The sequence below is a fragment of the Amblyomma americanum genome, chromosome 4 (genome assembly GCF_052857255.1).
Source record: "Amblyomma americanum isolate KBUSLIRL-KWMA chromosome 4, ASM5285725v1, whole genome shotgun sequence".
NCBI lineage: Eukaryota > Metazoa > Arthropoda > Arachnida > Ixodida > Ixodidae > Amblyomma > Amblyomma americanum.
In genome coordinates, this window is record NC_135500.1 from 204,761,836 (window position 1) to 204,788,348 (window position 26,513).

Below are 26,513 nucleotides of genomic sequence, written 5' to 3' on the forward strand. Positions count from 1 at the left end.
AGGCTAGCTTCCTTATTAAAATTTCGATGTGCGCTCCTCCGTGCCATGAACAATGTAAAGATGTCGTTTTTTGTAAAACGACCTTTGCTTAATAAAAAAGCCGAAAGAAAACTGGTCTTCGGGTCGAGACAGAATAACAACGTTCCCGCTTCATAAACATTGGGAAATTAAAGAGAAAGTCTTTGGGCAGTTAAAAACGTGCGCGCATTTGTAATATTCTCTCTTAACAAGTTGTGTCGAATGCTGACTAAATTAAACCACAAGCGCAGTTTGTTGAAAAAAACAACCTAACTGAAGTGGCTCCTTTGCACCAAGAATAACCTCATTGGCGCATCGAAATGCGAAGCGCCGTTCCTTGCAATTATGTCCCGAACGCATCCACTTCACATCCACGGACCATGAAAAGATGCTTACCTAATCTATACGGTAATTAATGACCTGGAGAGAAACACACGCTGTATAAAACGGCAACCGCGCCATCTTTCGCACAGCTGCTATAACGATCTAGTCACTGCTTATCTCAGCGTGTGCGAAGCGCAAACTCGCTTTGCGTCACTGTAGCCAATCAGCTGCCTTGTACATTTTCGGGAAAAAGAAGCAAAGAAAGAGTAGTCGGATCTTACCCTCAAATTCAAGCTTCTTGCATTATTGTGCATTTTAAGGAGATCACGACCTGTATTTGGAACACTACTCTCAACAATATGAGCGGCATGGCTGGGCAAAGAGGTGCTGGCGTTTCCATTATTTTATTCTTTTTCATAGTGAACTTGCTGTGCTATGTAGCATGTAGAAACTGAAGAACTGAGGTGCTTTTCTGTGGAAAGACACGTCTTAGTTGGCGAATTTTATCGACGAAGCTTGCGTGCTACCCAGTAAAGTATTTCTAAGTGTGAATGTGTGAGCACCAAGATATCTCGTCATAAGCAACCCAGCTCAACCGATGTCTGACAGGTCGTTCACGAAGAGAGGCCCAATGAATTTTATTGATGTGATAACTGTTGGCAGAAGTAATTGGCGCATTCTCAGCCAACGACTGACTGAGTACAGAAAACGCCACGCCTTTAAAAGGGTCGCTCCAGATTTCCTAAGAGAAAACTGCGACTGAACTACAGTTGTCTCCAAAAGTTACTGAGCCACTTAGCGTGCGTGTGCAACAGTCGCCGAACGGCGCGGGGGGCTTCTCTTTAACTGGAGCTCTAGAGTGTTTAAATCTAAAACGACTAAGCTCCTACTTAACACGAACAGGTCATCAAAAAGCTATCTCTGAGACCGCGTTTCCGATGCCGTTCGAATTATTGAGCACGCTGTCAATCCATTAGCGCATGTTTAGCAGACGGCGGCTCCGTCGACGGTCCGGGCAGGACAGAGAAGGCGGCTAGTCAGGGTGCTTACCTCTTACGCTTGCGATACTCCCGAACATAGGCTGCGTTCATCTAGCCGGCAACATCTGGCTTCACCCCGAAGCCTTGCGCTTCACGTACGGCATGATTTTGCCCTTGCTGACGCTTTTTCTCACAGTCACGTGTACGCCGCATCTTGGCTGCTGACTGCGGCTGCACCGCTTTTGTAGCTGCACGCTCCGCGCTGCCTCCGCTCTAAGCTGCAGCGAAGACGAAGCGGCCACGGGCGTGTAAGGAGCGCTCACCCTGCGTTGCATCTGAACGCCATTTCACTGGTGTGCGAAGCCCATCGCGGTTGTGCTCAGTATAACTACTTTGCATTGCAAAACAAAAGCATTTGGACGTGTTACGCCTACAGAAAGCTTGGAGCTTGACAGGAGCCAAACACTATGTGCGGCTCATTCACAAATATAGTGATACGGCAGAAGCCCTGAAACTTTGGAAAACAGTTGTAATTGGTAATAATTTATAATAATAATAATTGATTTTGGGGAAAGGAAATGGCGCAGTATCTGTCTCATATATCGTTGGACACCTGAACCGCGCCGTAAGGGAAGGGATAAAGGAGAGAGTGAAAGACGAAAGGAAGAAAGAGGTGCCGTAGTGGAGGGCTCCGGAATAATTTCGACCACCTGGGGATCTTTAACGTGCACTGACATCGCACAGCACACGGGCACCTTTGCGTTTTTCCTCCATAAAAACGTAGACGCCGCGGTCGGGTTCGAACCCGGAAACTCCGGATCAGTAGCCGAGCGTCCTAACCACTGAGCCACCACGGCGGGTGTGTTGTAACGCGTGAACGCATTTTTGAAACAATAAGAGTGATTAGAAACACACCAACGTTCTCACGTGAGGGTAAGTCCTCATACGTCATACTCTAATTTGCGTTAGCTTTATTGAGGACCAAGCGCCACCACACGTGTGACCTTGTCCTTAGGCCAACTTGTTTCGGATCGCTGAGCTTAGGCACGCTTTTAAAACGTCCGAGAAAGCATTATAGTCGACCTAATTATCTCTGAAAATGATGGCGACCGTGAACCGAGCGCGGGCGCACTGGTTTGCTCGCAAATGGTCTTCAAGAAAGCCTTTTACTTGTGAGGGGTGGTTCAGACTTTCTGTACAGCATCTCGCTTGCGAGCCCTTTGTGTGGGCCAGGGCAGAGGCCCGCTTATGCATGCGCTGTGGTTACATTCGTACTGCCTTGATTACGGCTCTGCAGGTTGCTTGTTATTGAGAGCGGGCCGAGCCCTTTTGGACACCACCGCGCTGTAAGAATGCCGGCGGGCTTTCTTGTTACGTTGTGCATTTCTCGAGACGAGCGTGTCCGCTTTTTCCATTGCAGTGCACTGGAGTCCGAACCGCCTGTCGTTTCTTGCTCCCTTTCAAATGTCTGCAGAAAAAAAATATAAATGAATAAAATGCGCAGCGATCGATCCATCTTTGTCGTTAGCTCGGGGCGCCTCTGCTCTTCTGCCCTTTCACATTGGTACGACTACCTACTTTTCTGTATTTTAAATCAACCGGAAATGCAGAGATGGTCGGCTCTGCAAGGAGAAGGCGAGCTGGCTCCTTCCGGTTACAACGAAAGCGGGATGGCCAATTACACGAAACGCGCGCATTTGGTAACAAATGTGTTGTTCTGGCTCAGAGCGCGACACAGAGCCATAGCTGCGGTTGGTCCATTGCGCGGGGCTAACCACGGAAGGTTTAGCATGCCCAAAAATTGAGAAGAAAAGCATTTTTGAGCGGGAACCTTTTTTGAATGCAATGTTTTCATATAATGTAAGATTTCACTATAACAATCAATATATCAGCAGAGCACCCGACGGCAGTCTTGTATTTTTTTCTATTAGCGGTTTTTTTATCGTCCAAAGCGTTCCCCATTGGGTTTATTTTTAAGGCAGTGTTAACTGTTCGATGCGATTTATGTAAACACTTTAAAAGAAATATTTCGCGACATATGAGAAGAATAGACCATTACCTTCAATGTTTTCATAAGTGTCTTACAATTTTCCAATTTTGAAAATTTTTTCTCGGAGAATGTTGGACATGGTAAAGTTTTAATTCGTTTTTTGTGCCTTGAATGCAGTATCACATCAGAAGGTACCTTATTAAACGTTACTTCTATTTTTTACTCTAGGTGTCATATTGCTTAGTCTGCGCAGTACCAGCTCGTCATATCTTCAAGCAGGTAAAACAAAATAGAGATGCTTGACGCGACTGAATCGGGCAGATCGAAGGGACTGGAAGGATTTCTCCCTCTCGCCATGCTCTCAGTCGTGGCTACGCAGCTCATGAGTCCAAGCGGACACTTGGATTTCCTAACATAATTTTTCTATCACAGCCACCCGCTTTCCTGTTCCTTCTTTCCCTTTTATTGATAGGCACCCATTTAATATGATTGTTCGCGGATCAGTATGAAACGAATTTACACTTATCATTCTCTTTCTCCTGTTTATGATGTTGATATTTCCTTTCGTGCCCAAGCTGCCGCTCTTGCATTCTAACACTTAGCGCCTGACTGCGCTACAGGCTCGAGAAGATAGCTGATGAAAGCAGCAAAGCCTTTGGAGAGGAAACTGAGTGGAATGGCTGTTAGAAAGAAAATAACAACAGTTCTTGCCTTGTGTTTGTTCGCCCTTGAAAGAAGTGCCCGCAACGCTTCCGTCCGGGCTAAGAATTCCTGCCCTTTATTTATGTCCGCTAAACGAGCTTAAGAGCGTAACTTCGAAAATCAAGAAGCTTCATGCCTCAGGGTGAATTTGGCGCGTCGATTCTGTGTTTTCTGATGGCAGATGCCTTTCTTTCTTTCTTTCTTTCTTTCTTTCTTTCTTTCTTTCTTTCTTTCTTTCTTTCTTTCTTTCTTTCTTTCTTTCTTCCTCCCTCCCTCCCTCCCTCCCTCCCTTCCTTCCTTCCTTCCTTCCTTCCTTCCTTCCTTCCTTCCTTCCTTCCTTCCTTCCTTCCTTCCTTCCTTCCTCCCTCCCTCCCTTCCTTCCTTCCTTCCTTCCTTCCTTCCTTCCTTCCTTCCTTCCTTCCTTCCTTCCTTCCTTCCTTCCTTCCTTCCTTCCTTCCTCCCTCCCTTCCTTCCTTCCTTCCTCCCTCCCTTCCTTCCTTCCTTCCTTCCTTCCTTCCTTCCTTCCTTCCTTCCTTCCTTCCTTCCTTCCTTCCTTCCTTCCTTCCTTCCTTCCTTCCTTCCTTCCTTCCTTCCTTCCTTCCTTTCTTTCTTTCTTTTCTTTCTTTCTTTCTTTCTTTCTTTCTTTCTTTCTTTCTTTCTTTCTTTCTTTCTTTCTTTCTTTCTTTCTTTCTTTCTTTCATCTCAGTTAGAGGCTAAATATTATGCAGGGCACACTTAAGGGCTGCACATAGCGCGAAGAAGCATCTTATTCTCCTTTACTGACATTTAAAGTGAGGGTTACCTTTGTAATGATATATTGCAGAGGCTTTCTGAGGGCTTATCTGTGAACTCGAATCTCGCCAAATTCTTCTTGCTGGCTGCATTGCTCATATTACTGCCATATTGTTTGCAATTAAACTCTTTTTTCCCCCGTTGTCCACTGATAAGAAGAAAAAACTAGAATGTTGTGCGATGAGATGCTGATAAGTGTTGAGCTTTGTGGAGAGAATTTATCGGTGCAGGAATAGAACTTGCCATTTATGTAAGATGTTCTTCTTGAAGGTAAATGCAATTTTCACATCGATCAGGCAACGTCTGTTTGCCCTTCAGGAGAAATACCCGTGGTTGTGCATCCAACCACCCGTTTGCAGCAGCTATGACATATTCACGGGCACAAAAATGTGTTCCCTTGAAGTGCTTCTTGAGATCCTGCAACAGATGATAGGTGTTGGGTGTGAAATCACGTGAGCAAGATGGATTTCGCACTGTCTGAAATTTGATACTGGCCAGTTCCTGAACGGTTGCGGAGCCTTGTGTGGCAGTGCGTTGTCATGCAAAAATAGCACTCCCGTGAACAGATTTTTGACCAGCTCCTGCCTTTGTACAACAGTTAAACATAATAGGCTGCTGTGCCATGACACCCACGTCTACGTAATACACAAACACGTCTTCATTCCTGTCATACGGGTACCATCGCCTGGTGGGTGTCCTTTCCATTCGGGATGTCTATGGTCGAGATGAACCTAAGTCGCTCCACTCCTTCGACTGCTCTTTGATCTTGAAATAATGTAGAAATAACCTTACCTCATCCACTGTGACGAGCTTACGCAAAATAACTTGCTGCTTCTGCTCCAAAATTGTGAAGAATGGCCTGAAAAGACGCCCCGGGTTCGGCTTCAGGTCAGCATTGAAGAATTTGGGCAATTGATGGGGACCGGCGTTAGTACCTAACCCACGCGCTCTTGTGAAACGTTTAGAGTCGGGACGAGCTGCGCTTCAGGCCATTGAGCTCACGGACTGAGAAGAACCAGCTTTCAAGCTCTCAATAAATGTTTTTCCGCCTCCGAAACTTTTGCGTGAACCGTGTTCACATTTTCCTAGCAGATCGCATCCACGGGCCTCCTAGGTCGTTTTTCATCGTCGGTGCTGAAATGGCCTGAATGTATTGAGCTATCCAGCACTCCATTGGAGCGCATCAAGCGGCACTATCCGCTGCACTGTTGCCGACAGAGTATCAAAAATGGTCTTTGCAGCCTTTCTTTGCGTTGACAGAAAATTCATCGCACAAGAGCATTTCGGTGCGAAGTCAGCAGAGACCGCAGGCTTCTTCATTGCACCACAAAAAAAGGAAAATTCTGTGTTAGTGGGATAAAATTTGTTCAAGCAAGAATGTTGCAAGATGGTAGGGTGTTTATAAAAATTCCTAAAGTTGTCATTGAGGATTTGGATGAGGGCGAAGCTCTAGACTTACCAGAACCTCCTCGTACTTTTAACTTTGTGTTAGTGCTGGGTATAAAATTTTAGGAATTAAGCTTTGCAGCCAGATCATCAGAAATAATTGCCACCATCGTCAACTGCAGTGGTAGTTATCGATAATTCAAACTGCAATGTATAAATTTAATTCTATAATAATTGTATTTTGAGCTTTAATACTGAAAATTGAAGGCTGACGCAAATGCTTGAAATTAAATTTACAATAATGAAGTGAGCTATGGAAAGCAAACTTAAAACAGTAGCGTTAAGAAAATAGAATAGCGCAAGATGTGTTAGGAAACAAACACTAGTTTTGCTATCCAATATGAAACAAAGAAGACGCTGTGATGCGGAGAACAGGTAACTGATAACAGACAAGTTTGGCGGTGTAGATTCCAAGATAAGTAAAACGTAGAAGGGAGCTGCAGAGAGCCAGGCGAGCCGATAAGATTGAGTAATCTTCAGGATAGGTTGATCGCAAACTAGCGCAGGACAGTTTTAATTGGAAGGCAGTGGATGAGGTCTCTGTTTTCCGGGCTACGCATCTGTGTTGGCAATGTTCTCAAAACAGAGTGACATAGTTAAATTATTACATGTAATTAATTCCTGGTGGATAAAAGTAAAATTTCAGTCTACTTGTAGATGCAAATAGAATTCAGCATGGAAGGAGAGGGATTGCAAGAGGTAAAGACTAAGCAGGGAACCAGTATTAGTTTTGTTTATTCATTGTGTACAGCACCATAATGATCGTATTCTTCTTCACTCAGAGCTCTCTAAGAGTGAATTCACACGACGGAAGAGGTCGCGGTCGAAGCCGTGACGTCACGTGAAGTCAGAAGACCGCCCACGTGCTGAAAACGTTCACAAGACGGATGAAAACAGCACAACCCCAAAGCGAAAAAGCGGCTTCCTTTTTCCATTCGCGTCGTCCGCGGACGCGAGTTGGTCGGCTTGAATCCGTGACGTCAAGTCACGTGATGCGATGTTCGTTCTCGATATCTTCGATTCGGTCCGTCATCTGAATCCACCTTAATCGCGCTTCCTTCTCCTGCGACGTACGCCTCGAGCTCCGCAAAACGCCACAGATCGGGCGTATGCTGTGCCGATCTTAGATGCGTGGTTTAAAATGCACAGATTCAAATTTAAATACTCCAGGACACATGTTCGCGTTTATTTTGGTTCGTCGTGTCTCAGAAAGCATCCTAGTTTCGAGTACGTGCCGTTGATAGAGTAACCTTTTTGTTAGTGTACTTTTGAGAGCATTCCTAGGCGCTGTGGACTTCTGAAAAAACATTAGCCCGCGCAAGCTCTAAGACAACTCAAAACCACTCCTTACTAGCATTCATCGCCTTCTCGGCTTCTCGAAACCAGATGCGTACTAGTCCTGCTCAAAAAAATCTGCAACTAGGCGTCGCTTTTACGCAGTGGTCTGTGCACGTTCCTTGTAAAAGACTCACAAGACTGATTTGTGGCAGCTTTCGGAACAAGTAGATCACACACTCTGAACTTGACTCAAATAAGCTTTGATGTAAATGCAAAGTGCACGCAACATTTGGCGCCTACTTTTAAGCGGCCCGCCAGTTGCCAGACTGTATATCGAGTCTCCCACTCACCACTTTTATCTTCATTGGCGTTCTATACGACCCTAGTTTTCTCAATTTCCCAACCCCAGCGTTTAGTAGAAGTCTACAGGAGTGTCTCACGCCGACTTGTTGACCTTCCTTTTGACAAATTCATGCTTTCTCACGCATTTCGAATCTAAAGTGACGGCAGAAAGTGTCAGTAAATAAATCAATCTTTTTGTTAGCCTGTCGCAATGGCCAGAGCTCTTGTCGTAGTCAGAAGATTTTCTGTAGAGGTGCACGTCTGCTGGTGTCGCGACGGTACACTGCGCAATAGTGCAGAAGGCGCCTGCTGTAAATACAAGGATTTCTGTCGCAGCGACAAATTTATGTTTCAAAATGCCGCAAGAATTTCACTGGTGACGAGAAAAATTCCCTTTCGTCTTTTGCAAGTGAGTTGTTTCGACACATGCTGTTTTGATCTTTCATAGCGTTGTTTGAACAAAAAAAAAAGAAAAATACACCTTCTGCAAGCCAGAAATAGCAGCGCTACACTGCGGACAAATAGAATCCTTTCGACTAAAGCATACATTTTCAATTCACAATTACTTACAGAATTGCGTCTAAATTTTTAAATGTATTCTACTGCTCCTTCCTTTGTCCCTCGTTTTCTTGTTTTTGCGCTGGTTTTCTTGCGCACATAAATCTTCACCAGCTAGAAAAACTCGTGGCCTTAACTGGTATTGTACTCTTTTGCAAATGTGACTTAGAGATAAGGACTCATCTCCGTAGGTGCACCTCACTGCACACTGCTGAAGCTTTCTCCAATGGCTGCTACGGTGTCACCTGTTGCCTGGTGTAACTAACATTGTAGTCTGGAAATCTTGTGCGCGTTGCTTCGTACATATGTGCGAAGCTTTCTGGGTCAGTTTTGCTAGAACTCGTGCTGTACTTGTTGCGTGTAGTTTGACATATAGTGCAGATTACCCTTGTTCATCCGCAAGGATGTACAAGTAGAAGAGAAAATAGAATTAATGAGCAACGTGTACAAGCTGTCACGGCTCTGCTATAAGTAGACTAGTAATAGGGACTACTTTATCACATATTTTATTTCTTGTAGTCATTGTAGTTAATTCGAAAGGCTGCGGCAAGGTCCGATCATAGTCATACCATGTGATCAATCTGGCATTAGCTATGTTAGAGAGGTAATAGAATGGCCAGCAGTCGAACCGTCAATTCCATGTGGTCTCTTTTAGGATATATTCACCACAGTCGCCCCCCTAGCTTGTTGCTGCTCCTCCGTAGCATCAGGCGGGTTGATGTCGGTACCACTTTTATGACCTAGGTGGGATGCGTACGAAAGGTAAGCTAATGATGATGGATTGATTTTAATGACGTAATGACAGCTTGGTCAGTTAGCGCTGTGACTAACGTGCTTTGTCTTTTAGAGATGGGTTCAAAGACTCATCTTCTCAAACGTTTTATCCCAGTGATGCCGAACAATACGCAGTGGGAAAACTTGTACCCATTGAAAAAACGGAGGGCAGCGGGCGGCACTGGTGTCTAACTTTGCACCTCCCGCATATGTGGTGTAAGCTCAAATCTCTCAGCACCAGTGATCATCAGAACGGTGGCAGGCTTCTGCATAGCAGCTGATGGATTTCGAAGCTTCGGAGATTTGCTTCTTTATTTGTTCCAGCATAACCGGGGATTGGTCGCTTTCGAGCACGCCTGTGCGGGAACTGGGAGGCTCTGAAACAGCAAGGCTAAAACGGGGATTAGAGAGAGAGAGAGAGAGAGAAACTTACATTTCTTAAAGAGGATAATGCTTCTATACTCTGTTAATCCTTAGTCTAGGATACCATTGGCGGTCGCAAAGAACATTCATTGCTCGGATGACAAGACTTCGCTGATCCCCCTGTAATGTGCTGGTCAGCGGCGCCGCCTCCCATGATGCTTGGCTAGGGTTGGGTATAAGGTTCCCCCTTTTGGTTTGGGACAATCCAGAGATGGTGGCAAAGAGTTGGGATGCCTTTGCACGTAGGAAATTTGCAGCAGTATTGCAAGGATAGCACGCGCATAGAACATGAGCAGGAGAGTGAGGTCAATGGGGCCTTATAGGGTAAGCGAATAGAATGTGTCAGCACGAGCACGAGCGAATCAGAGCATGGATATCGAGGCATTTTGTTCTCCTTCAGAGACCAAAAAGAAAATCTACACAGACTGCAGCTGCATTTTTAAGTCATTCTAGGGAGCGTCACTACAAGAAAGAGAGAGAGACAACTTTATTGAAAAGCCGAACAATATAATGAATACCAGTAGCCATGGCGCATCAGTTCTTCTCTGTTAGGCAACTGTTGTTCGGGTAGAACCGACGTGGTACAACAGGAAAGAAATGAACAGTGACAGGGAGGCCGTTAATAAAGATTAGCTCGCGCAAGCACCCGATCCACACCGCGAGTAGAGTCATTTGCCGCGTCCTTATTGTCCCGTCCGCGCATCTATTGTTCGCCCGAGGCGCCTTGGAATGACCTAAATGACCTTCCGGAACAATAGCTTTCCCTCACGTTATCGCCACGCAGAAGAGCACTGTCTTCCGCCGCCGCACTGTCGTGTTCGCAGGGCTGACAGCAGGGACGTGGTGCTCGCGTTTGAGCACCTCGCAGAAAAGCCCCGGCGCACAAGTCACGTTCCCCGAGCCAGCCGAGCCAAGCCACTTAGCGAGCAGTTCCTATTCTGTCAAGCGCATTTTGCATCTGCTGCATCTTGCATCTGCTGCGCCTTTCGTAAGCCAGTGCGCACGCGCGCCCCTTTTACCGCGCAAAGAAATGAGTGACGTCATGTGTAGGGAGTGCTGCTGCTGCTGTTCACGAGGCGGTCCCGGTGCTGCTGGATGGTCGCAGTTCCCAGTGATAGAAAGTGCGCGCATGGGCCGCCGCGGGCGGCCCGAAGGAGATGGACATCCGGCCCTTCGGCTGCGCCTCCCTGGCGATGAACAATGCCCTGCTGACGAGCATTGAGAGCGTGGGCGTTCGGTAACGCAGCGCTCCGGTCGCCGGGCAGGTCACGCGTCTGCGCGTCCTTTCCTGTCCTCGTGACCACTGCAGAACGAGGTCACCTTGTCGCGCAGACTGTCATGTCCGTCCCGTTCGGCTTCTCGTTGTCGTATTTCTCTTAGCTTTGATAAAAATAATAATGTAATCGATGAAACACGAGGGAGAGAAAGCGAGCGAAAGAGAGGGTATGCATCTAAAGCAACACGTGACTTGTTCCTTCATTACTGGCGGTGGTTGTGGGCGGCGCGCGAGGGTTTGGTAATAAACGCGTATGCACCCCTCCCCCGTACCCCACAGTCCGCCCACTCTCTTCTCCTGCCTGCTCCTTCCAGTCCTTTTGCAACCAAAGCGTCGGCACAATCTCATTTGCACTTCATCTTTCAAGCCCTCACGTCGACAGTGCTCCACGGATGTCCTAGCGCGGGTAGAATATTAAATAAACGTAAGAGAAACCACAGCGACGAAAACAGGCAGCAGTTAAAACCATGGAAGGTTACAAGAGCGAAAGCAAGCGATTTTTGTTTCCAACTAATCACGTCTTTCCGAAGAGGAACGTTATTGTCATTACTTTCTCGTGCCCGGACACGCGAGTAATTCTGCGGTCGCTGCAGGCGTGCTGCAGAGACAAGGAGCTTATTATTTTATTTTGTTGATGAGATAAAAAATGTAGACACAAATGCTTGAGCACTGTTTTCATCTATGTGTCGGTGTTACCACATTTATGAAGACTTTTCCTGATCCTTCTGGCGTACCCTGCGGGCATTTCTTGCCCTATTATGCTTCATAAACCACCCTGCCTCTCCATCTCGCACCTGGACACAAGAAAAAGGAGAGTGAACAAAAAAGATTTCTCTCCTCTCGTGTTAGAGGTTAACGATGACGCGATACTTCTTGTTTCTTGTACAAGAGCCTGAGGAACAGGGCGAATGCAGTGGAGGCAGACTTACCGACGGGCAGTGCCTCCCTTTCTTTCTCTCCGTTTAGTTTTCTGGTTCTGCAGGAGAAATATTGGGGAAAATATGGTCAGAACAATCGAGGTGGTAATCTTGCCTGACAAGGAAGATAACGTTAATTGCCTTTGTTCCGACTACGGGGGAAGGAAGATTTCTGCCACCGTCACACAAGCGGCGTAAAATGATTCACACTCGTAACCTACTTGCCTGCCTACCCCCGCCCTCTTTCCTCAAGATAAGTTTTTTTTTTCTTGAAGAAAACGAAGGAGAACAATATTAAGTAAAGAAAGAAGAAGGAAAAAGAGAAGAAAAAAGTCGAAAATTGAAAAATAAATGATAAAGGCACGCATAATCTTTGCGGAAGGCTCTTCCCTGCAGTGAAACCTGACGTAGGCGGAAAAGGAAATAAAAAAACGGCTATAACATGAATGACGTGAGTGCGTGGTGACATTAGAGCTTTACTGATTACAGCAATGGAGACGACATTGAAGGGATCGCTGGGTGTATTTTCCCGGAGAAGGGGCCGAAACTTTCCACGTTATTTTCTTCTCTTCTTTGTTTAAATTGAATTGGGTGTTCGCTGCAGGCGCTTTCGCGGAAAGTTCATTAACTAAAAATATTGAAAAGCAGGGCCTAAAGAAAAGGCGAGAACATCCCGGCTAAATAAAAAAAAAGACAGCGTATTTGGTAGGAACTGGTCGTTATGGCATTGCTGTGAGCTTGTGCGACAAATAATTACTTTAACTGCAACCTGCTACAGTAGTCAGTTTGCTTACAATCCGGTGGGCTGGTTGCGATGGCGCCACGATGTCACGTGACCTAAAATGACGAGACTAGGTCACGTGACCGGCCCATTTTTCGAACATGGCGGGTTCTGCGGAGCCGCATCTTGCGTCCCTGGTTGACCATAGCGTAGCCTCACTGGGTGAACGGGGTGGCCAACTGGGCCACCTTACCGTCGCCGATTTTTAGCTCATAAACGCCGACAACGCCGTATTTTATGTAGAACGGGAGACTTCGCCCCATCGCGTTAAACACTTCCCCAGCGGGCCATTTCCAAGAGAATGCTGAGTATATCTTTGAAATAAGCTTTGCCGCCACTAAGATAAAATTTTATTTTTTACCTCGATTTCACGAATAAGGTCGGCTGGAAGGTAAAAGAAGAGTATGCAATACGTGCCTGGTGTCGATGAAACGACTAGGAATTCTTCTGTGCGCAACACAGCCTAAGGTAGTTGATAAAATTTAGCGCAGTCATCAACCCGATCGATACTGCAGGCATCGCTCCACCATCTTCAAGCCGTTCACTACTTTCTTCCGGCAACATCTTTCATAAAGGCCCTACAAAGAACGTCGGCATGTGCATATTGAATATGTGGAGACAAGTCGAACGAGGGACGCGCGATCATGAGCTGTTTTTCCCTCGTCAAGAGGCGCTGACGCAACACCCCCATTTTCTGGCACGACTGAGCGCTAACGCAGCCGAGGTTTAAGTCTTGACCTACCTGAGCTCAGGGCGCTTAATCTTCGCGCAGAAGCAGGAAATTTATGTCGTTCCTGCACCACGCGGTGCTCTCGCTAACCGCTTCCTTGCATATACTCTTCGCCCTGGCTGACGCGGTGACGTGAGCGTAAAGACGCTCGCTCAAGAAGCCGTTATTAACACGGTTGGTTGGTTGGTCGGCGGTCAGCCGGCCAGTCAGGTGTAACGGGGAAGGTGGTTACCCTCCATTAAATCCCTTTCCCGGCACTGCGTTAACAGCGTCGTCATAAACTTCAGCGTTAGGAAGTTAGCAGGGTCAGTTATCCAGTCTATTTTTATTTGTGCATGTGTTTACTTAGTGCGGCCAGTCGCACTCGAGTGCCCCAGTGTAATGACAGTGTCTGCAAGTATCCTTCCTTGTTTTCTATAGTGTAAGAAATCCACTGTGTCAATATGCGACGTTTACACGCGCTTTAGATACTCTTATCTCGGATATATTGACTGCAATGACGTCTTTCGGCGCGTAGTGTTGAAAGGATACATTTGGTCCAACGTTCGGTCAAATTGAGAAATTATACCTTATAAAAAAAGTGAGGATTCAATTAGCAGAAAACAGTGCTGGAGAAAGGAGTTGCGTATGACACTCGATATCTTCATTGAGAAGTAGTAATCTTAGGCAGCATTTAAGGTGAAGGAATCAGTGAGTGAGAATTGAGGTATGTGTTTCCGTATACTTTTTAAGAAGGCGAAAACTTGAATTGCCTCTGTAATTTTATAGAGCTGCTCCAGGTGCCAACCTGTTGAGGACGTAATAGCTGTGTCTGCTGTTCTGGTTTCAGCGACGTCTGCCCGCAAATTGGAATCGAAGTTTGTTTATTTTTCTTTCGAAACAACTTTTCAGCAAAATATAGTAAAAGCGGATTCTAGAGAGAGGCATTGCATTTTTTTTCTTTGCGGTTTAAATAGATTTTTGAATACGCCCTTAGTTTGAGGGTATTACATGGGGGGTAAAATACAAACTCATAATAGGCGTATGCTTACGTGTTTGCTGTTGTCGCTCCGAAGGGCTTAAAACCACGTATTTCGTAAAAACAAATAAGTGCAAACCCTTCATTGAATTTGGTGTTTTGCTGTATTCGTTGTCGTTCTACGAAAATATTATGAAGCGCACGAAGTTAAACAAAAATATTCAAAATAAAAAAGGCGGGAGTGACGGAGGTGGGTTGCCTATATTGGCGAATATTCTGCTTGACACGGTGTTATCCTAGTTGGTATCCGCGTAAAGCTCTGGCAGGGTCAGTCCCAACGTTGCTTCGCAAGACACTCTTGTTCTCCGGAAAACATGTCATTGACAAAAGAGGACTGAAGAGGGTGGAAATATTTGGATTGGTCTGGGAACGCAGTGGCTTCAATTCGGGCAACAAGCCTGTCCTAGACCTAGAAATGTGTCTCTTGCTTTTCACGTGTAAAAACGCATTGAACAAGCCACCGTAAACGCGGAATCTATCCGATGGCGCACTGCCCTGTTCTGATCTGGCTCTTCAAGTACTTGACAGGTGGCTTGATCCGATCTTTGGCCATCGCCGCCAATTCTCTGCTTCCTAGGAGAACGCGGGTTAAGCGAGAGAAGGAAAAAAAAGGAAAGACAAAAAAAGAAGCTCGTCCTTTCGGATTCGAGGACCCGGCGCTCCAACTCGCAATAAGTGTCGAGGTTGTCCGTTTAGCCGATATTGCTTCGAACGGTACGAGTGTGGTTTCTGGACCACGAGAACAGGATACAGGGCGTTAACAAACAGTGTAAGAGGGGGAGGAAACAAAAAAAGAAGAAAAGAAAAAGGACTAGGCGCCTCGTGTTTCCCCAGTGGAGCTGAACAACAACACAACAACAGCGTAGTCGGTGCGGTTCGACGCATGCAATCAATCTTGCACTAGCAGGAAGACTGTGTTGAGGAACCGGGAATTAAAATAAAAAAGGGAAGGAAATAAGCGAGGGAGAGATGCGAACTCATGCTGCAAAAAAAAAAAGACAGGATGTTTGTAGAGAGAAAGGAGGTTCCGAAGCGAGCAGGAAAGGCTTGTAGACAATAAGACGTGCGTGAACGAAACCCACCAACCGCAACGATAAACACCCGTGATCAGCTTCGCGCTATAGGGCGCAGCACCCTTTCTTTCCACGTCCTCGTCTTGCGTTGCAATCGTCTCCCTAATCGGGATGCGTATTGCGCGAGGCTTAGCACTCCAGTGATTGCCAAAAGTAATTTGGATCCTAGTCAGCACCCTTGCAGACCCTGAAGCCACGTGGAACGTTCTCTCCTTGTCCCTCTTAGAGGTCACTATCATACACCTTCTCCAAGAGTTGGCTTGTTTCAAACATTTGCTGCTTTTCCCTCGTCTATTTCTCAATAGCGCGGTGAGGGTTTGTTTCTTGCACCGCTCAGGGGCAATCGGGGAGCAGCAGATTGACGGAACGAAGCCCGCTTCAAAACAGACAGAAACGAGGAGACTAAATCGAGGCCCGAAAGGTTAAGCCGCGGGAAGACAGGCTGGTGGGTGGGTGGGTGGGGGGGAGTACCGCAACAAGCTTACCTCGTGTGCTTTGCGTCCGTTAGCGAAAAGGGGGGGCCGGCATGCTGCTCCTTAGGATGCCAGCACCGCGCTCTGCGTTAATGCGATGCAGCGAGCGAGCCTTATTAAAGCGCCCCGCGTGAGGCTCCGTATACGTGAGGGCCCTTCGGCTTCTCCGTAAAAGGAGCCCGTTAAATCTGCGCGCCGCTTTTGAGACGGCCGAGCAACGGCCGCCCCAATATGTCGCGGGTTTTTTCGCCGGCGCTTACGAGGGCTCGGCTGTGCGCGAACTGTTAGTGAGTTGCGCGCAACCGCGCTTCCTACCGGCTGTTGTGGGAGAGCGTTCGTTTAGAAGTCCCTTTCCTCCGTTCAACCACCGGTTACCCGAGACGCATTAGTTTGGGTAAAAAAGAAGGCGCCATACAATGGCTCCAATGTTTATCATGGCTCAGCGAGAGCGTATATTAGTTGCCATGGTGCCACAATGCCCAAACTATAGCTAGTGTGAAAAAACAACATAAATAACCGACGAAAACAAGAGTAAGAAAATTTCGGCCTTCTTTTGTTCTGCTCCGTCGCGCCAAACTTCTTCCCGCTGTTCTCACCGCTTTAGTAATCAGCGCCCCCCCCCCCCTCCCCCCTCCCCCCCAAAAAAAGTAGACAATGAAGATGCATCACTTGATAGAAGCCGGTGAGTAACAGCTGTCCGACTTCCCGTCTCAACTCAAGCTTTCTAAGATCGTGAGCTGCACCTGCGAGAGTTACGAAGGGCCTCGTAGTTACAGCAGACAACAGCTTGTGCTCAATATTAAATTGGTGGTGTCGTGGTACCAACAATCTGCTCCACGGTGGCTTTCAATAACTGACTAGACTTTATGAAGTGCTCGAAATATAAGCCGGAGCTCATTGTTTGAGGCAAGACGCTACGTTTTAACTCAGCGCATGGTAATCTACTCACGACATTGTTTTTTGTTAAAAGAGGAACGCCGATGACCTTGAAATCTTTTCACTTAGTTCATTAAGCAAGCTGCACGGAAGCTTGCTTAAGATTGTGAGGTTCAAAACTCTTAAGACGGCATTGTAAAGAACATATACAGAAGTACAGGTACAATTTAAGAAGAAATTTATCTTGAGAGACAGAAAAAAGCATCATCCATTAGAGAAGCAGCGTGAGTTTAAAATATTTTTGATAAAATTAGGAAGGAGAAGCGCATGGGGAGAGGGGATGACTGATGAAAAAAGGAGCAGTTGGAGACGGCTAAAAGTGACATGAAGTGACAAACTTGTATAATTAGACGTAATTCTCCATTGTAGTGCTAATGATTTTAACTGAGTAGATAATTACTTCGGGAATGACCGCACGTGGCATGAATGGCCGCCGATTTTCTGGCCCGTCATTCATCACGTCGCACATTATAAGAGACGTGGCGCAAGACGGAAGATATCCAGGCTTAAGTTCATTTGCCTCTCTTGCTGACAAACGCAGCCGTTCTCAATCAATGAGGCAATGCGCACATCACATTAAACACCTGCTGTGTCGAAACTCTTGACATATACTAGCCAGCTCCCCTCTACCCTGTAAGAAATTTATCGTAAAAGGAGTGCTCAGCATTAACATATTAAGACAGGGGAAATGGTTTGACAGTCCTTTATTTGATGAATACGATCGAATAATATCATGATATTCTAGTCATATTAATTATTCCTATGCACCATTTTAACCGCTCAATCCTTCTGTAATGCCCTCTGCATTGACCACGACCGAACTTGAAAGAAATGAATAAATAAAAATAAATAATTAAGTAATTAAGTATATACCAAATGTGACGTAGATTTGTGGCACCTGAACTCTAATTCTGAGCTCCTAGTATACGTTCTATCCGTGTTATTGGCGGTACGATAAAAGTACGTAAACGTTGCCATCGTGAAATGAGGTGAAATTTAAGCGAGTAATTGAGGCTCCACTGTTGCCAGGAATGCTTAAAAAAGACGCCGTATTAAAATAATTAGCTTTAGAAAGCGTTCATGCGATCTGTTCACTGGCCCTAAGCGTAGAGTTGACAACCTCTACTAAATTCAGGGAAGTCAAAATCACGCAGTAAATTCAGCGGAAGTGTCGACAACGCTCTTCCAAGCGATGAATTGTGCCACTGACGCCTAATCGCAGACATCGGTGTCTCTTGACGGATACTATGGGAGAGCTCACCACCACGCCCGCCCCTTTGTGCTGAATTCTTTCGGCCACTCAACGTAAAGAATACCCTGTGCCAGTGAAATGTCTTCGCGAAGTGTCCATCGTCATCCTTTTCGCGTTATCCACGTGCAGAAGAGCTACTAGCTGACCGCTATGTCACGAAGTGTTTATACTGATGCCCCAAAGCCTGTTCAAAATCAGTTAGTTATGGAGATATGTTAGCACCTACTCGTAATGAGAAGTCGCGCCACGTGGGTGCGCAAAAAAAACGACATTAAACTATTCTTTAGAAAAGCTGAGTAAAACTAAGACCCACAGGACGGACTGCATAAGTTGTTGCTTTTGTCTGCAAAACAGGAGTCACGCGGTCTGCAAAACAGGGAATATCGGCCTAACATGAGGGCTTGAGACCTAGCGGTGTACCGTGTGATGGATCCTGTATGTTAACACGTGCCTGTAATGCGCTCTTTGCGGCCTTGAAACAGGGCCTCCGCCCGCTAAGCGGATGCACTTTACGCTTTACGTTTGCCGGAGCTGTAGAGGTTCTTGGAATGTCAAAGCAGCCGTCTCCTCTGCACGTACATGATAGAATCATGAAGTCGCTTGCTCTTAAGATGTCTGCTAGACAGTGTTGCCTGCTTAATGATTCGCTGAAAAATATCCAATGAGAGTGAAGCACATAATCCTACCACTCAAATATGTGCAAAGCTGTTCTTCATTGAATCATAGAGTGGTTCAGGTTGACCGAACTGCGGTGGCGTAATTCTTGGGCGCGGTGCCCCCGAAATCATGTAGCTGTCTCGCAGTATGTTGAGCAGTCTTCGATAGAGGTTTGTGATGAAATCAAGATGGGTTTTGAACGGAAGAGGTGACAAGCCGTCTAAACAAGTTCGATCATTCTAGACTATGAAATGAGCGGCGCTTTGCTGCAACGCCATAAACTTCGCGTCATAACTTGCCATGTCACAAAGTTATCAAGTCGCCGTGTCATAACTTACCACGTCATAAAACTGCTGAACGCTGTGCGTGATGGCACACTTCTGGCAAAGCAGGCTGACGTTGGAACAAATCAGGCCATTTGCTCCGAAATACGTTTCTTACTATAAAGCGTACGGCACCCAACCAACAGCAAACCTCAACGCTATAGGCTTGCCGAGCTAAACTTCGTCGTCGGACCGCTTTATTTAGAAGAAACCACGAGTCTCGTGTCGCCTGTTTAACATGCGCTGATAAAGCCTGCATTATTGAAGTGCCCTGAGCATAGTTCCTTACTTGAAAAAAAATTTGAGCCCGTTTTCATTGAGTTTAAAACGACGCCTTTATTGATCGCTTAGTGGGCCAAGCCTGTGGAAAAGAGGTTGGTGCTCTCTTTTGTTGGCATTAAATGGATTAACTCGCCACCCTCCTGACTCTTCCCCCCCCTTGAAAGTGTGTGGCAGCAAGCGAAGCGCCTTGGATATCGGTTAATTTTCCAATCTGCTGAAGGAAGACTAAAGCGACGCTCCTAGTGAAGGACTTGTAGACTGAGCGATAAATTTGATTAGCTGCTAGAATAATAACTAGGGGAGCATGAATGCGGCATCTGTAGCTAGGGATATAAAATTGGTTCAAAGAAGAACATGTCCGATACTTCGGGCCCTTCTGTGCGCGACACAAAGCGAGGTCATGGTTATCAAGCGATGGACTTGGCCCGAAAAATAAAGGAGCTCGGCACCGAGGCCCTTCTTATGTAAATATCTTGCCGGGGTAAATTTTTTCCCCTCGTTTCGATCTCATACGCACCCTTTTGTTTCGCACTCAGCCGCTTACGAAATGAAAGATTGTCCTTTCGCGCATGTTCGCAGAGAATGAAATGTAGCCTTTGTCGCGCTTCGGTCTGATGATCCGCACCTTTTTTTTCTAATTTGGGCGCTCTTCGGCTATGCGCCGTGTCTTATTTGAAATTAAAATGAATGGGGTCAGTACTGTGGCCTAGTAGTTGATCTTGGGTATTTCTACGATGCGGCAGCCTCGTATGACAGCCTCATGGATCCTAGCTTACCGGCACCAATATTTCAATGCGTTTGGATATTACTAGTCTTTATGAGAAAAATGATTTATATTTCTGATGAACATACCCCGACCAGTTAAGATATTCAAAAGCTTCTGTTTTCTCGCTTCCTAGCAAATTTCCGGACGCACTAGGCCTGGCCAACCCGTCCCTCAATACGGCTGTCTCTTACCGGCCGTGTGAATTGCTGTAAAATATAGCCACATTCAACCACGTTCTAACAGTGCTTAAATTTATAGCAGATCACGATTGATTTTAATGTCTTCCTCGCGTTCGCTACGAGTATTTGGCTACTGCAACTGTGAAACAAAAATTCGGAAGACGCTTAAGCTCTGCTTTAAAGGGGGTCTAAAGCGGTTTTAAAATTCGATGAGTTTAAAAGGTCCGAATGTGTGAAACATGTTGGTAAAGCCTGCGAAATCGTTTTGAGCAGCATTTGAGATGGCGGCGCTATCACCGAATAAAGCGGCTTCACGTTCAGGCTTCTCCGCAATGCTCAGCGACGGGCAGATGCCCTGATAATGACGTCACGTACGACGGCGCTACGTTTCCAGCGAACAAACATTTGTTTCATGGAAGAAAACCGACGCCTTCGAAGGTGAAGCTCACGAAGCATTGTTTGGCGGCATCGCACGACGCACAGCAGCATTCCGGCGAAGACAGCGGACATCTGAAATTTCAGTGACAGTGACGTCACTTCGAGTTTCTCCGCATTCGTCAACGCATTTAGGAGAAGCCTGAACATCGTCGTGGTTTTAATCGACGATTGCGTCACTATTTTAAGACCTAGTGCAAAAAAAACTTTGCGTGCTTTACCTAGAAACTTCCCAGATTCGAATATTTCAATAGCCTCGGATTCTCGAAAAATTATTTAGCTTTAATGGGTACTTTCATCGGTCTGGGGTCCTCTTTCCATATCCCTTCACAGATACCGACAGTGTTATTTATTTTATTCTATTTTTCACATTTTTTCAGTTTCTTTTTATGAGGACAAGGCACACAAGGCCTCCCTTGTAACCAAGTCGAACGAACGTTCCTCTGTTGGCGAGAGACAGCGCGTCCGGCTCACGACCGAACGGGCAGCGTTTCGAGTCATGGCTTTGACATTTTCCTTTTTAGCGCAATTGCTTTCCTTTGTTTAGCTGCACTACATTAAGACGGTAGAATGACGTCACGACCCTGTAGGTCAATGAGTAATTTTGTAGTGACGTCATCACTGCTGTACTGTGTGATCATTGTAGAGTGTCTGAATTACCCGGTGAGATCACATGGTTGTGACGTCACAGCCCTATCTACGATTCCTGATTTCCTTGACACGCCAGCTACGGCCGTTTCTCCGTTGAAAGAAACCCTTAACGCTCTCGCGTTAAAGCGCCAATGCAGTGGAGACACTTCCGTTATGACGTCACTAGGGCTTTCGTTGTGACCGCACCATCTCGAATGGATACACATTTTCGTGCCGGCTGTCAGCAGCCACGTACAGACTATCGGTGGTAAGGTGCACGTAAAGTACGGACACATCTCACAACATCCAACAAACTTGTGCAGATTGCAATATACAGTAAAGCTCTCTTGGGACGGCGTTGCGCACACGACAAGACGTACACAGGAAAAAGCAGATGACAGATAGAAGGCAATCTACCAACTGATAATAATAATTGGTTTTGGTTTTGGGGGAAAGGAAAGGGCGCACTATATGTCTCATATATCGTTCGACACCTGAACCGCGCCGTAAGGGAAGGGATAAAGGAGGGAATGAAAGAAGAAAGGAAATGTATTGCTTTCACAACAGCATATATATGCAGTATTCACACGCGCAAAAGAAGGGGGAGACGGAATAAAAAAGAAGGGGATGGCAGTAAAGCGTGATCTAGAAGGAACTGAACACATGATGCAATAAATTTCGCGCTGCAGTTTGTGATACGAGGGTATGTTTCAGAGGACAGTGAGGGCTAAAAGTAGGTCAGATCGCACGGCAATGGTAATATGCGCTACTAGGTAACATTGTTTCACTACTTCGAGAAATGATGACGCCTCCACAGAATTCAAATGAATATGTGACGACAGGTACGCCTCTTGAGTCCATGTATGCTATATGAGCTGGAATGGTATCAACCTACACGGTAGACTCAGAAATGCTCTAAGGCTAGGAAGCCTGTGTCGTAATAGAGTTGGTGCGAAAATATTTATTCCTTGCAGTTTCTGCTGTTACTTGCTGATCCTAAGGCATAGGGCTTACTAACAAATGTATGTACCCTCTCCTGCTTGGGCAAATTCAGTCTGCACTATTCTGTAAATAAATAAATAAATAAATAAATAAATAAATAAATAAATAAATAAATAAATAAATAAATAAATAAATAAATAACACGTGAAAAGCACGTGGGTGCAATACTGCTGACATTTCTGAATGTCTTTTCACGTTCATACGCTTCAATTTAGGAGTGAGAAACGAACAAATTATTGCATTTTGCAACAGGTTACTATTTTACGGTACATTTTCAGTAGAAGAAACACCTTCACGCGAAAAAATACTGGGGAAAATTAAGAAACTCGTAATCCTTCACTTACATGGCTTCATCAGGCGCAGCATTCCTGCGGTGGCCAGGTAAAGTGCAAAAGTAACCTCAGCGCCTCACAGAGGTAAAAGCTGACTTCACCACTTGGTCCAAAGTTTTCCCGCATTCTTGTAAAATATTATCAGAAGGAAAAAAAACTAGCAGTAGTGTGTTTGTACGGCACAGTGTTTGCGGAAGCATGACGTGCAGTCCCCGTAAACTCCCGTAGCAACGGACGTCCGAGTTTCGCAAGGCGTATAAAATCACTTTACCCGGGGCCGAAAAGCATCAAAACAACATCCGGCGCGCGAAATGTCAGCGTAAGCGTCTTTTATTCGGGAAAGGAAGTCGTAAAACACGTTGTGGGCAGACGTTAGTCTATGCATAGGTCAAATTGAATAATCGCCTAAGCGACGTCAAAGATAGCAGATGAGAACTAGCCGGGTGGAAAAGCCGGGATATGACATGCATTTATCTTCTTTCAACATGTGCACTTTAGCCCAGCGCCGTCTTATCGCCGAGCGCAACAGCAAAAGCTGAAAAGAAAAAAGAAAAAGCGCTGCTCGCGTAGACGGAGAGATAAAAACGACACAGCAAAGGAGGAAGATGCAAGCACCGTCACCAGTCCCGGTTTAAGCCGACAGCTTCGGTCCGTTTCTTGAGTTTGTCTGTGGGCTGTTCGCCTGTGCTGGCTGGAGATATGAAGCACTGAAACATGAAAAAATAAATATATAAATAGGACTACAAAGCCGATTGTTTCTCTCTGGGCTCCGGCTTGCCTCAGTATGCCCTCTATTGAAAACAGTTTCTGGCTGTGCATTGTTAGGCAGCATAGACGGGACCCCTAATTGCAGACGCCGGGTTTTTATCCTTTCTCTTTCTATTTACGGCTTGTTTTGTTCGCATTTCTCGTGTATAGCAGGGATGAAGCGCGATCGAATAAGAAAGGTAAACAAACTGACGTCATGGTCTAAACCCACGGCTGCCATAATCTAGCTCTCAAAGCTTACAGCAAAGCATCTCCGGTGTCTATACAACTTGGAGCTGGAAAACGCGCGGTTTATTTTGTTTGCTTCCGCCCAAGGCACGCCGGACCGCCGGGGCAGCGTCACTCGAAAGACAAACTTTCGCATGGCGGCCGACGTTATTGGCTCCTTTCTTGTCACACGCCGCCAGGTTTCTGTACAGGCGTTCATCTTCCACGGTGCTGCTGCCTCGGGCGCTGAGGCCAAAATTACATTTATCAATTCACTTTAGAGCGCTTGTCGCACGCGTGGCTCGGTTTATGAAGTTCTTATTGAATTAATCTCTTTCCTTCCTCTCCATTTTTTTCCCTCTTCCGGGGCTTTAAACGTAAAGGTGGACATCACGACACACCCTTGATGTTGGTAATAACCTTTCCAGGCTTGCGTCAATGCCGAGCTGTTATTAATTTTCCGGCGCTTTGAATTACGATGCTTTTATTCCCCTAAGAGTTCATCGTGTGTCAAGCGTTTATTAGGCAGTGTCGCTATGACGCACCTCTCTACGTATTTAACGCCTAGCCTGCAACGTCACATGGCGCGTGCTTCCGCAGTCTTTTGTCTTGTTTAAAAGCAAAAAAAAGGGTGTCTGCTTTTTTGGTGGTTTGAAAGTTTTAAAAGAATATTTTTGCCCTACTTTGCCCTGTCCATGCTTTTGAATCTGGTTGCTTCTTATAAACGCGCTACACATTTATCACCGGCGTTTCTGTGATGGGCTGTCTTAAAGTGACAGTTTGAGCGACCCGTGGGAGGTTCGCTGAACTGTGGGGTCACGTATGTGTTGCTTTCAACCTACCAATGACCCCGCGCATACTTTTATCTATGAATTGTTGTGAAAAATACTTTCCAGTGCGTGGCAACCTTTCTGCATGGTGAAAGCTTCGTCACTTACGCGTTTATTTCGATGCAAGGTGAAGATGAGAGGGCGCTAGTGTACGCACTCTCTTCAACTCAGTAAAGCGAATATATCTACTTTGCAGCTCGGGATGGAAACACTTCACTTGCTTCCATCTCGTAGCAAAAGTGTGGAAACAGAAGTTGGAAAAGAAAATTGGCAGTTTTAGATCGGAGATCTAAGACGCCGCGATCTTCACCATACAGTGAGGCGGATAAAAAAGTCCTTTACGCAATCGGCCCGATGGCATTTGCGTCTTCTTTCTGATTACGTTGGCGTCGAGACGTTGTATTAGTTGCTGCGCGGCAGCAATGCTCTTTAAAGAAACGTACTAACGTAGGTTCTTTGGTTTTATACTTTGTACTCATATGTATTTGAAAACTGCAATATGCTTTACATCCGCCAAGACGCAAGGTGAATTTACTCAGAAAGCTTTTCGAACTTGTATGCGGAATATCATCAACCAGTGCGCCCAAATTACTTCGCGCATTCTGAAACTCGTTTAAAAAGTAGTGTTCAGAGCGGAAATATAGAGAAAATGAAGCAGATTTTCCCACGTTTTTTCTACTGCATAAAAGTATTTAAGGATTCTTTAAAACTTTATGAGCGTCGCTATAGAAATCATTATTCCCGGGCCACCGATAGTAACGAAGGAAGTCATGACTGAAAACTTATTTCACCTCAAGTGTAGGATCATTAGAAATGAATTTTCATTGTGAGGAAATTGTGGGATATTACAAGGTACTGTTATAAGGTAATGATAATGGTTCATTTTTTTGATGCGCAGAAAAATCAGTCGGACGATGATCTAACTTGCTTAATGAACGGCTATACGTCAGCGCTCACGTCACCACTCACGTCATGGCATGATTAGTTGATCATGCAAAACGCTAGTCGTACGTCGGGTGCGCTCGTACCTGCTCTCCTTGCGGCGCGCAGTGCGCCTTTCAAAGGTCACTGAGGTCACACAGAAGTTCGCCTGTGTCGAGAGGGTACAGCGTTCTAATCGCAAAGAGACCACTTTCACTGAAAACGAACCTGGTATAAGCTAAAGAAATCCGTAGAACAAAATGCAGGTGTCGCCACTGGTGGCCGTTTTTGACAGGAATTTTTAAGCGGTGATCTCGGGGGCAACGATGCAGAGCCATTGGCTTCAAAACCATGGGCACCAGTTCCTTTCGGTGCACACGTATCGAACTTGAATCGAGTGGAGGGAAATTTTAAAATTTTAATAATGTGTCTTTTGCTACTAGAAAAACGTCAACATACGAAAAAATAGCCGTGAATAAATGTTTGCTGAGTACAGCAGTTGGATAGCGTTCTCCAGAGTGCCCCTTCATAAGAAACCTGGGCAACACTCTTGCAGACATTACTGTTTTCCTCTGAATTTTTCCATTGCCTTTCTGTTAGTTTGCCAGCTTAAGAGGAAGTTACATGGGTGTATTCGGCTCACGGTACGGACAGTGTTCGCACTTTGTGGGCTTATGACAATGGCTCACGTCTTAAATGTGCCCTGCGCACTCCCCACACGATGCGATCCACTGGTCCCGAGCGCAAACAGGCTTGAGTCACCCACGCCCGACCTACACTGAGTGTGTGCGTGCTAACCGCATTTCTTCCGCTCTCCTTCCTTTCGTACATTTTTCGTCGCCTCCCTTACGGCGCAGTTCGGGTGCACAAAAAGAGTTAGGTAGTCACTGTGCTTTAAATAACCCCTCCCTTCGCAGTCTGGCCTCGTTGACTACGCGAAGGAGCAGTCGCAACGCACAGCTATTAAAAATGAACTATGCGTTTACAGCAAGCACAACAAAAACTGGAGGAGACGTTTAAGCTCCTACTTAAGGGTATGACGCGACAGCGTAGTGGGTTAATTCCAACATATGCAAAATTGGTCATTCTCTAGTTTAA

At 45.9% G+C, this 26,513-nt stretch overlaps 1 protein-coding gene across 1 annotated transcript in view; it reads left to right on the forward strand.

Moving 5' to 3' along the window:
• The window catches only part of LOC144129152 (uncharacterized), a 62,415-nt gene that overhangs the window by 1,033 nt on the left and 34,869 nt on the right, over positions 1 to 26,513 (forward strand). The gene's annotated exons all lie outside the window — the stretch shown is intronic.